The following is a 10,542-nucleotide window of genomic DNA, read 5'->3' as shown; positions in this document are numbered from 1 at the left end:
CTCTGGTGACCATTGTGGGGTCTGTTGCCATGGCCATGAGTGTGGAGAGACTATATGGCCCTGAGGGGGAGGGACAGGGCCTGGGTGGAGAGGGCAGGGCTGTGTGGTCCTGAGGGGCAGGCCCCTGGGGAGGGGGTGGGGCTGGCCCTGTCATGGCCGTAGGGGGCAGAGTCCTGTGTGAGCCCCCTGCCATGCTGTCACTGACCCTGCCCAAGGGTGGGAGCGGGCCTGGGGGGCGGTGACCTGTTCAGGGGGCTCTGCCCACAGCAGGGCCAGTGCCCGTCAGTCCCAGCCTGGGCAGGCACTTGCTCCCCACTCAGCTCACATGTCAGGCAGAGCCCCCGGCTGGCTGGGGTGCAGGAGCTGGCTGCGGAGGTGTCTGGACATTGAATAAATGAGTGTATGGCCTGTGAGGGCTCGGCTGATCAATCTGGCTGTGGGGGGCCTGTTGTGCAGCTCCTGGCCTCGCCCCAGCTGTGCCAAGCCCAACAGCCCACAGGAGGTGTCCTGCCAGGCTGGGTGCCCAGGTAGCTGGTGCTGCCACCTCAAGGAGCGTGGGTGCCACCTCACACAGCTCCGGGAGCTTGGGGGCTGGGATTTGGGGTAAAGCTGATGGCGCCCGAGGACTTGTTCACCTCCAGTCCCTGGCTGACTTAGACTGAGCGAGCCCCTGACCATCCCTGAATTTGGGGCTGGGCACAGCCTGCCCTGCGAGGAACATTGGGCCAGTTGTGCCACCTGCCGCATGCCCTGGTCTCTTGTGTAGGTGTCCTCAGGGGAGCATGCCATCCCGCAAGGAGTATGTGGGCACTGTCTGGATGGGCCCTGAGCACACACCCCCCCCGCGAGCTCTGGCATCAGGCCGGGCATGGCATGAATCCCAGGGCAGCTGGGCACTGATGGACACCTCCCCCCCTTCTCCCTGTCATGGTGCAGCCTGGGCATGTTGCTGACTCAGTCCCCCACTGCTGACCCGGGTCAGGCTCTGCCGCAGGGCCCAGCAACACCCAGCAGTGTGGGGACTCTGGCCTGAATCACCTTCCCCCTGTCCCACCAGCTTACCTGTCTGCCAGGGCCCAGCCCTCCACCCAGCCCCCTTGGCCTGCAGGAGCTGGCAAGGGAAGCAGTGACATCCACCTATGGATGGTCCCTGGCTCTGTCGTCGCCTCTCCCCACCTCCCTGGCCTGGCCAGAAAGCAGCACTGCCCCCTCCAACATGGTCCTGCCCTTCAAGCTTCCCCCAGGGCAGGTGCTGTCCCCGTAGGGAGACTGCCTGGAGCTCATGTCCCTCCCTCAGCTCGGAAGAGGCACAGAGCACTCCTGCAGCAGTGAGGGGCTCGGACGCCCTGGTGCTGTGCAGGGTCCCAGCACCCAGCCAGCCGCTGCCTCTCACCAGGCATTGAGCACAACCGCCCACTGCTCCTGTGCCCTCGGCCACTCCTGAGCTTGGCCAGGCTGGGGCACCGCGACCCCAGTGGGGATGTGGGGGGGATGCAGCCCCCTTTGTCCAGGCACTTGCAGATGTCAGTGGTGGCTGCGTGTGCGCTCTGGGCGTGCTGCACCCACTCTGGCCAGCTCGCCCATACAGCCCAAGACAACCACGGACTCCCGTCTGCAGTGCAGTGCAGTGCAGTGCAGTGCAGTGCAGTGCAGGTGCCCGACCAGGCTTATTGCCAACAAAGCTCGGTCCTAGTGCCTGGCTCAATAATGACGGGTACGCACTTGTCTGCCCGCTGCAATGGATACAGCCCAGTGAACGATGGGCCTTTCTGTTCCCCTCGGCTGGACGGACACCCCTGTGAGCCTCTTTCTACACTGATGCGAGTTACCGATCACCGCTCTGTGTGGCTAGTTACCACCCTGCACCAAAACCTCTATCCGTCACCCTGTCATCCTGACCTGAGCAGGGGTCAGCGTGTCCCTGGGCTCCCCTTTCACCCTACCCCTCACCACACTGCTACTGAACAATTGCTGACTTATTCATTTTTACCATCTGATTATAAAATGATTGGCATCTAAATATTGTATTTACAGTCCAGTGCGTAGCATGAAATGTTAGTTTGTCCTGACGTCACTCGTGCTTTTTACATAGCCTGTTGTAAATCTTTGGGAGAGTTGATGTACCCCCTGGAAGACCTCTGCACACCCCAAGAGGACACACACCCCTGGCTAAGACCCACTGGCTACCCATGACCCTGTATTGGGGTGTTCTCAATATGACTAGGCGTTTTTTTGGAAGGCCAGCTCTGTTCTTGCCAAGTTCATGTACCGGACAGTGACCCTGAATGCAGGCCTCTGCTTTGTACCTGGGCCTGACTTTAGCACCATGGCCCAAGTCTCAGGCTCTCTCTGCTGCAACAGACTTGATGCCGCTGGGTAGGGCATTGCCCCTCAGGCTGCCAGCGTGAGCCAGTGCACCCTGTGCATGGCCATGGCACATCCAGAGCACTGGCTGGGCCTCAGGGCCCTGGGCTTTCCCAGTAGGGTGACCAGATGGCCTGATATTTAGGTGTTTGTCCCACATCCCAACTGATCTTTGGTCAAGACTCAATTTGTCCCGCTATTTCACACTCTTTTTTTTAACCCCTCTGCCCCCCCGCAACACGTATCCCAATATTTTCTTCCTCTCATCTGGTCACCCTATTGCCCGGCATGAACCACACTGTTGCTCCCTTTGAAGTACCTGTTGAAGTATCTGTCCCTAGGGTGAGTGCAACCTCTCGCTTTCCTGCCCCCAGTGAGAGACCTGCTCACCCCGGTCTGAAAGGTGGGTGGAATCACCCAGGCTAGCGCCTCCAAGGCCTAGCTGCTTGTCTGCATCATGGGCACCTGGCATGCTGCTGGCACCCACTGATGCACTCCGGCACTAAACTGCCATGATTGTCCCAGCCGAAGCCCAGGGAGCCATGCTGGCGTTCTCTGCCTTAGACGGGAGCTCAGCGGCTCCTGGGGAAAGGGGAGAATTGGCTCCCCAAGGGATTTTACCTCAGTGGGTCGCAGACCTATCTTGTTCTGTCCAGTCTTGGGCCCAGCAGCATTGCTAAGAGAAGCAATGTCCAGTAGCCAGGCCTGCTTAGCCCTAGTAGAGACTGTTTAACATCCTCCTCTGGCCATGTCTGCACTACAAAGGTTTGCTGACACAGGCTTGTTGGTGTCACAAAGCATAACCCTAAGTAACTTAAAAAAGTAAAAGGCAATAAGGATATGGAATCTCCCTGTTTAGGCCTCAGATGAGCAAAAGTCCCTCCATGTTTAAACTCTAATTGCCCTAACAGGCCAATAAATAGAAAAGGCCAGGTGCAACATCCGTTATCAGTTGCCATACAGCTCAAACCAGGATAAGGCAGAACTAATGAGGCCTGCATGCTTTCGGCCGAGGGAGAGGAGATAACGGTTCACAAAGAAGAAAGGACAAGGTCGTAATTCAAAGGAGTGGATCTAACAAGATAGACTTGTAGTCTCCAGCTTTAATTAACTATTTAATGTAACTGCTACAAGAGGGAAAAGGGGGAGGGAGGAAAGAAGGGACGGGCTTAGCTAAAAGTAAAGTATAAAAAGGTAAACTGCTTGTATTAGGTGTGCTGGATCTGAGGTGTGCCAAGTCTCCCAGCACTGCTTTGAGATCTCAAATAAACTTCGCTTGCTTCTCCACCCTGGTGTGTTTATTGGCGCTAAGCACTCCGGGCACGGACCACTGTTGCTTGCCTCGGGCAGCCTCTGTGCCTGCAACAGGCTGGCACACAGCTGCTGCGGTTAGTATATCATTTGTGTGTGTGCACGCTTGGCTCCTTGTGTCGGTGCTGCACATACCATGCATGCTTGTGTCGATGCACAATGCAGTGTGCACCCTGCTGCCGTTCAATCTGGGCGATGCATGATGGGATAGAAATCAGGCGTAGGATGACGGGGAGCAAGGGGTCAACTTCCCATAATGCAATGTTCTCCATCCCATAATATCAGCCCTAGCCCATAAATTTTGCCCCTCTTTTTAATTTCCCATGACCTCGCGCAGGACATTTGGCTGTCTGCCATGGCTGACAGAGGTCTGGAGCCTGCACAGCGCTGCAGGAGTCACGATCCATCAGTGTCTGGAGAGCCACAAGCACGCCTGCGGGGAAGATGATGATTTCTTGGTGGTGGGCAGTTTTCTGTGGGATGTAGTGAGGTGGTTGGTGGTGGTCAGGGAGTGCCGCTGCTGGGCCTGAGAACCAAGCACGGACTGCTGGGATCATATCGTAACACAGGGTTGGGCTGAGGAACAGTTGCATCAGGATGTTCGGATGTGCAAGGCCTCGTGCCTGGATCTGTGCCCTGAGCTCACCCCAGGCACCAGCGCAAGGACACTAGACTGAGAGCTGCACGGACAGTGGAGAAGCGAGTGGTGAGTGCACTGCCATACCGGGGAAATCATTTTGGAGCTGGACAATCCACACCGGAGGCTGTTGTCATGCAAAAGTGTGCAGGGCCCTGGATCATCTCCTGCTATGCAGACCTGTGACTTTCGGCCATGTGCAGGACATAGTGGATGGCTTTGCAGTAGTGGGGTTCCCGAACTGCAGTGGAGCAATGGATGGCACACGGCCCTAGTTTACTCCCCAAGCACCTTGCTTCAGCACATCGACAAAAAGGGTCCCTTTTCCTCTGGGCCTGGCAGTTCAGAGCCCAGCACCTCTGGGCCTGGCAGTTCAGAGCCTCGGGCACCTCCGGGCCTGGCAGTTCAGGGCCGCGGCACCTCTGGGCCTGGCAGTTCAGAGCCTCGGGCACCTCCGGGCCTGGCAGTTCAGGGCCGCGGCACCTCTGGGCCTGGCAGTTCAGGGCCCAGCACCTCCAGGCCTGGCGGTTCAGAGCCCTGGCACCTCTGGGCCTGGCAGTTTGTAGCCCCAGCGCCTGTGGGCCTGGCGGTTCATCACCCTGGCGCCTCTGGGCCTGGCGGTTCAGAGCCCCGGCACCTCTGGGCCTGGCGTTTCAGAGCCCCAGCACCTCCGAACCTGGCAGTTCAGAGCCCAGCACCTCTGGGCCTGGCAGTTCAGAGCCTTGGGCACCTCTGGACCTGGCAGTTCAGGGCCCAGCACCTCCGGGCCTGGCGGTTCAGAGCCCTGGCACCTCTGGGCCTGGCAGTTTGTAGCCCCAGCGCCTGTGGGCCTGGCGGTTTAGAGCCCCAGCACCTCTGGGCCTGGCGTTTCAGAGCCCCGGCACCTCTGGGCCTGGCGTTTCAGAGCCCCAGCACCTCCGGACCTGGCAGTTCAGGGCCCTGGAACCTCCAGACCTGGCAGTTCAGAGCCTCGGGCACCTCTGGGCCTGGCAGTTTGTAGCCCCAGCGCCTGTGGGCCTGGCGGTTCAAAGCCCCGGCACCTCTGGGCCTGGTAGTTCAGAGCCCAGCACCTCTGGGCCTGGCAGTTCAGAGCCTCGGGCACCTCTGGGCCTGGCGTTTCAGAGCCCCAGCACCTCCGGACCTGGCAGTTCAGGGCCCTGGAACCTCCGGGCCCTGCAGTTCAGGGCCCCGGCACCTCTGGGCCTGGCAGTTCAGAGCCCCGGCACCTCTGGGCCTGGCAGTTCAGAGCCCCGGCACCTCTGGGCCTGGCGGTTCAGAACCCAGCACCTCTGGGCTTGGCAGTTCAGAGCCTGGCACTGCTGGGCCTGGCAGTTCAGAGCCTTGGGCACCTCTGGACCTGGCAGTTCAGAGCCTTGGGCACCTCTGGACCTGGCGGTTCAGAGCCCTGGTACCGCTGGGCCTGGCGGTTCAGCATCCCAGCATTTCCCCTTCTCCTGGGTACAGTAGAGGGCTCCACAGTCTCATAGGTCTTCTAAAGAGAATTTGGTACGGCTGGTACCCTGTAGCTAACCAATCACTACTTCGAATTGCCGCCAACACCAATGGTAATTTCTCATCTCAGTCTTTACCTGTCTCCTGTACCACCTTTCACAGAGCCTGCTGAATCATTTGATTAATTCTCTCTACTGATCCTGATGACTGAGGATGGTAAGGAATGTGTAACTGCTGCTTTATTCCTAAAACTTTCAATAAGCTTTTCACTCCTTTCCCCACAAAATGCGGTCCATTATCCAAATCAATTATTCTTGGAGTTCCATACCTGCTAAAAACAACTTCCCATAGTTTCTTAACGGTTGTCTCTGCAGTATGGTTCTGGGTAAGAATCGCCTCCACCCATCCGGAAAAAAAGAATACACCACCACGAGTAAATACTGATTTACTCTGGACGTTTTCGACAACTTATCAATATAGTCAATTTGTATCCTACTGCACGGCCCATTCTCTGATGTAATAACAGCCCCGCACTAGGCGTTTGATCGCTGTCTGCCATGAACCTCTCTACTCTAGGCCAAATTCCAATTTGTTTTACCTTTAAAAGTGTCTTCTCTAGTCTTTGATATGCCAGGGAGTGGCAGACATTCATCATTTCTTCCCCTGGCATTTTTTTTTCCAGTTACTCACTTTACTTCGCCTGTCTTATTTTTTTTTGTTCACTGCGTACAATGAACCTATTGTCACTCCCCGTTCTCTGTTCCAAACAGCAGCAGGCTGGGAATAGATGGTGTTCTTCTGGAATTTGGTATATCACTTAAGCTCCCACCTTGAGCAGACCATGCTTTCTAGGCAGATCATACCATGCGTTGACTTTTGATGCTATATGTGTTGTATGTGTACTATATGTACTCTTCTTGTACAATATCCATCAAAATAATGGTAATAACAAGACAAACAATATAAAACACACAACATAATTTTTGTTGCAACAGTAGACCCCTGGTCTTGTACGTTGTTCTGCTGGCACCAGCTTGCCTGTACAATGTCTGAAAAACAAAAGATTTTTTTCCTAGATGCACTCCTCATGGGGACAGATTATTGCTTAAAAATCTCTCTCTCTCTTTTACAAATCTTTTTGCTAATTGCAAGAAAAACAGAGGAATTACTTCCATACTTTCCTGTGCTTTGTTCTATAGGCAGGCCAGATTTCAATGGCTTCTACCCTTAAGGAAAAGGGTGAATTATCCCACTGTTAATTTATGAAATTCAGGAGGTGGTGTACCTTAGTTTCCCTTCTTGTGCAGCAGACCAGGTTTGTAATGGCTTCTCTGCTGTACCAAGCTTTACATGTATTCACAGGTAAGAACTGAAAGTAGTACTCTGAGATCTTTGAACATAAGATTTATTTTCAATTACCATTTTTAGCATGCTTAAACGCCACCTCACCCCCCCAAAAAATTACACACATTATACATTATTACAAGGTTACTCACTAGCATTTACTTCAAGGTTTAAGACTGTGACAGTCTGATTACTTAGAGCCCCTTCAAGGCTCCCTGTGTCTGACATTGCTTCTTTTGTACATTTCACCCCTGCTCTTGCTTCAGACTGCACTGCCTGTTAACTGTGGGCCCCTCCTGCAGTACTTAGCTGCTATTTAGTACCAAAGTCCAAAAAAAGGATTTAGAATCTTTCTCCGTTTTCCCAGTTGTGGCTGCTCCTGCCATGGCCACATTCTTTGCTCCTCATTTAAAAAGATATGAAACTTTATAAACACATGGAAGTACCCAAATGCTAAATACCAAAGGCACATCACACTAGTTGGCCATGTCTGGCAAAAGGCTGTGTCAGTGTTGAAACTTTGGATATGAGATTCAGATGGAGTTTTAGTGGCATTATTTTTTTAATTTAAAAACAAAACAAAACAACCCCAATTTATCTTAAACCTACAGACAGGATTTTACAAACCATGAGTGTTGGTTTAGTTCCTTAAAACCTTACATAATTACATGCAAATATTTATACACACACATTATTTGTTGCCTAATATCCCTTGCACTGCTCTAATGATTTGTTTATAATAGTGTCCCCAGATTACATTTCCATCCTGTATAATCGAAGGCAGTCATTATATATATATATATATATACACAAACACACACACATACACATATATATATATACACAAACACACACACATACACATATATATATATATACACAAACACACACACACACATACACACACACATACACATATATATACACGCACACACATATCTAGTGATTTTGATTACAAACTACTGTATTTCAGTGGGGAAAAGGCCCACTTCCCCTCAGAATAGCTGTAAAGAATTGTGGGGATAACACATCGTGGCATCAGTAGCCTCTCTACCTGACTCCCTTGTATAACTTGTTTAACTATGCTGGTTCCACTCAATGTGACTGACCCACTCTGCACATGTATTTATATTTACTCAGCTGGGTTTTATTATTAAAACAAGAATTCCCTTTTCATAGCACCACAGCTGTTACATTTTAACATTTTCACAACTCCTAAGTGTTTACTTCCCTACAAAGTCTATAGTATTAATTTTTGCAAAAGCTGCTTGTAACTTCACTTATTTTAAATCGCTCACTTCTGCATTCAGTTCTTTAGGGTGCAATACTGCTGCCTACTCTGTGCTTTGTTTTAATTTTTTGCTTTTGTTTGCACATCAGTTCAATTGCAGAAGTGCCATTCTCTGTTGCAGTTAATTGTTTCTGAACAACTTCAGGAGTTAACCTATTCACTCTCCCTTTTTCATTTCAAAACCTTTTTTTCCCTTTTCTTCACTCCAAGCAAGTGGCAGCTCCTGTCTCTTAAGTGGTCTTTTGCTTTTGCCTTAATTGCCTCCTTTCCTTCACCCTGTCCCCTGGTTCTTGTCACACAGACAGCAGAAGACCAGGCGTCTGAAGTGCAGGCAGTGCAGTGTTTCTTGGGGTGAATTCCAAGCGAACCAATGCACAGCTCTACACGCTGGCAGAGTCTGTTTCCCAATATTCTGTTCCCAGCTGAGCCCTGCCTGTGTCCTATTCCATCCTTCTCCTTTCCGGTTCGCCAGTTTGTTTTCCCAGCTGTTCCAACGGAGTCTGCATGGCTTGTGCTTGCCTGCTTGCTCCTCTAAGCTTTCCTGGCAGATTTTAAAACTTCCTTGCAGGTCTGTAGCCCTGCACATGCCTCCTCCTTGTATTCAATTACCTTTCTCGTAGCCCACCACAACAACCGTGTCACAGCTGCTGCTTCTTGCTGGCATTAGGCTTGTACAGCTGTATGCAAGTCTCAAACCTGTTTTCTAATGTATCAATTATCACATCAAGTTTCACTGCACCCTCCATCCAAGGGCAATAATCTCCTTCTCTAACGAAGAAGGACTTTAGCTTTAATCCATTGGGGTGCCTCCTCTACCCCTTGACCCTTTTTAAACATTATCTCAGTAACCCCACGCAGTATCTCCCCGCACGTACTCATTCATACTTAATAGAGTACATTCCCCAAACTCCACGCAGTAGCTCCCATGCGTACTTTGAATCTCACAAATCCCACAACTAAGGAGTCATCCTTCAGACTCCCCCAACACTGTGAGACCCCATCTCACAATCCGGCACTCCTTATATCTCTCCCCCACTCGCAATTCTCCACCAAATGCGAGAGGTAGCGGGATCGATGCTCGCATTCTCCACCAAATGTTAGGCTCTGATAGAGGCCTCCCTACAGGACGGGGGAGCAGGCAGATACTGGACACAGTGTTGGTATATAATACTCTAAATATTTTATTTATTGATTCCAGTATAAACTCCACTCACTCCACATTCACACTCCTTTCATACTACACCAAAGTCTGACGATCCAAAGGAAATCCCCGTGGCCACTCGAAATTCAGTCTGATCACAAAGCGTGGGGAGCCATACAGTACACACCTCTTTTTCAGGGTTGTGGGTCAGTGTCTGACTCCGACTTCAGTTATAGCAAGCAACCTTTTTAATAGACCAGTCCGTCATTAGCTGTTTGTCTGTTTACTAAGCCTTTCATCCATAACTGCAGGAGAGCAGTTCTGGGCAGGCCGCCATAATCCAAGACATTCCATTTCCTTTTATGGACATGACAAAGTTTGTTTTGCACAGACAATTCTTGACCGCTCATAACCTTAAATCCTTGCGTCAGTTGCCACCGCTCAACTCACATACTCATGTCAAGCATACAGCATTTATACTGAGGGTGGCCAGATGTCCCATTTTTAAAGGGACAGTCCCGTTTTTGGGGACTTTTTCTTATATAGGCACATATTACCCCCCATCCCCTGTCCCATTTTTTTGCAGTTGCTGTCTGGTCTCCGTATTTATACTAGGCCCATATGGCCTATAGCGTATTACAACATATACATCACAACACATGTTCCTCCTCCTCTTCCTCATCCACCTCCTCCTCCTTGCTGTTCATGGCAGGGCTCTGGGACTTCGGTTGCCAGCGGTCTCTGGGGTGGCAGAGGGGGCTATGCTGGGGATGGCATGCTAAGAGCAACAGGTCTGCGACTTGGCACCCAATCGCTTGTCGGCCTTCTGCTCTGCTTGCCACAGCTCCTTGGCTGTCATGCTGCACTGCAGGTGGCCCTGGCATGCCCGTTCTCCTGCATCCCCCATGCAACCTGCTCACAGATGTCAGCGCTTCTATGGCTGGTTGGGAACAGTTCCTGGTTGGGGCCAGGAGAGTGTGGCTGGAGTGCGGAGCTGAGACA

At 51.9% G+C, this 10,542-nt stretch overlaps 1 long non-coding RNA gene across 1 annotated transcript; it reads right to left on the bottom strand.

Moving 5' to 3' along the window:
* Nucleotides 1-6,727: 6,727 nt before the first annotated feature.
* Nucleotides 6,728-9,905, bottom strand: LOC115654894. The gene is made up of 2 exons (XR_004001293.1): nt 9,728-9,905; nt 6,728-6,813 (listed from the first exon to the last, which is right to left on the bottom strand). It is a non-coding gene; the product is annotated as an uncharacterized LOC115654894 (long non-coding RNA).
* Between the last annotated feature and the right edge of the window lie 637 nt (nt 9,906-10,542).

This window comes from Gopherus evgoodei, chromosome 7 (assembly GCF_007399415.2).
Source record: "Gopherus evgoodei ecotype Sinaloan lineage chromosome 7, rGopEvg1_v1.p, whole genome shotgun sequence".
In the NCBI taxonomy this organism is placed as follows: Eukaryota; Metazoa; Chordata; order Testudines; family Testudinidae; genus Gopherus; species Gopherus evgoodei.
This window is presented reverse-complemented; position numbering and strand designations above follow the sequence as displayed.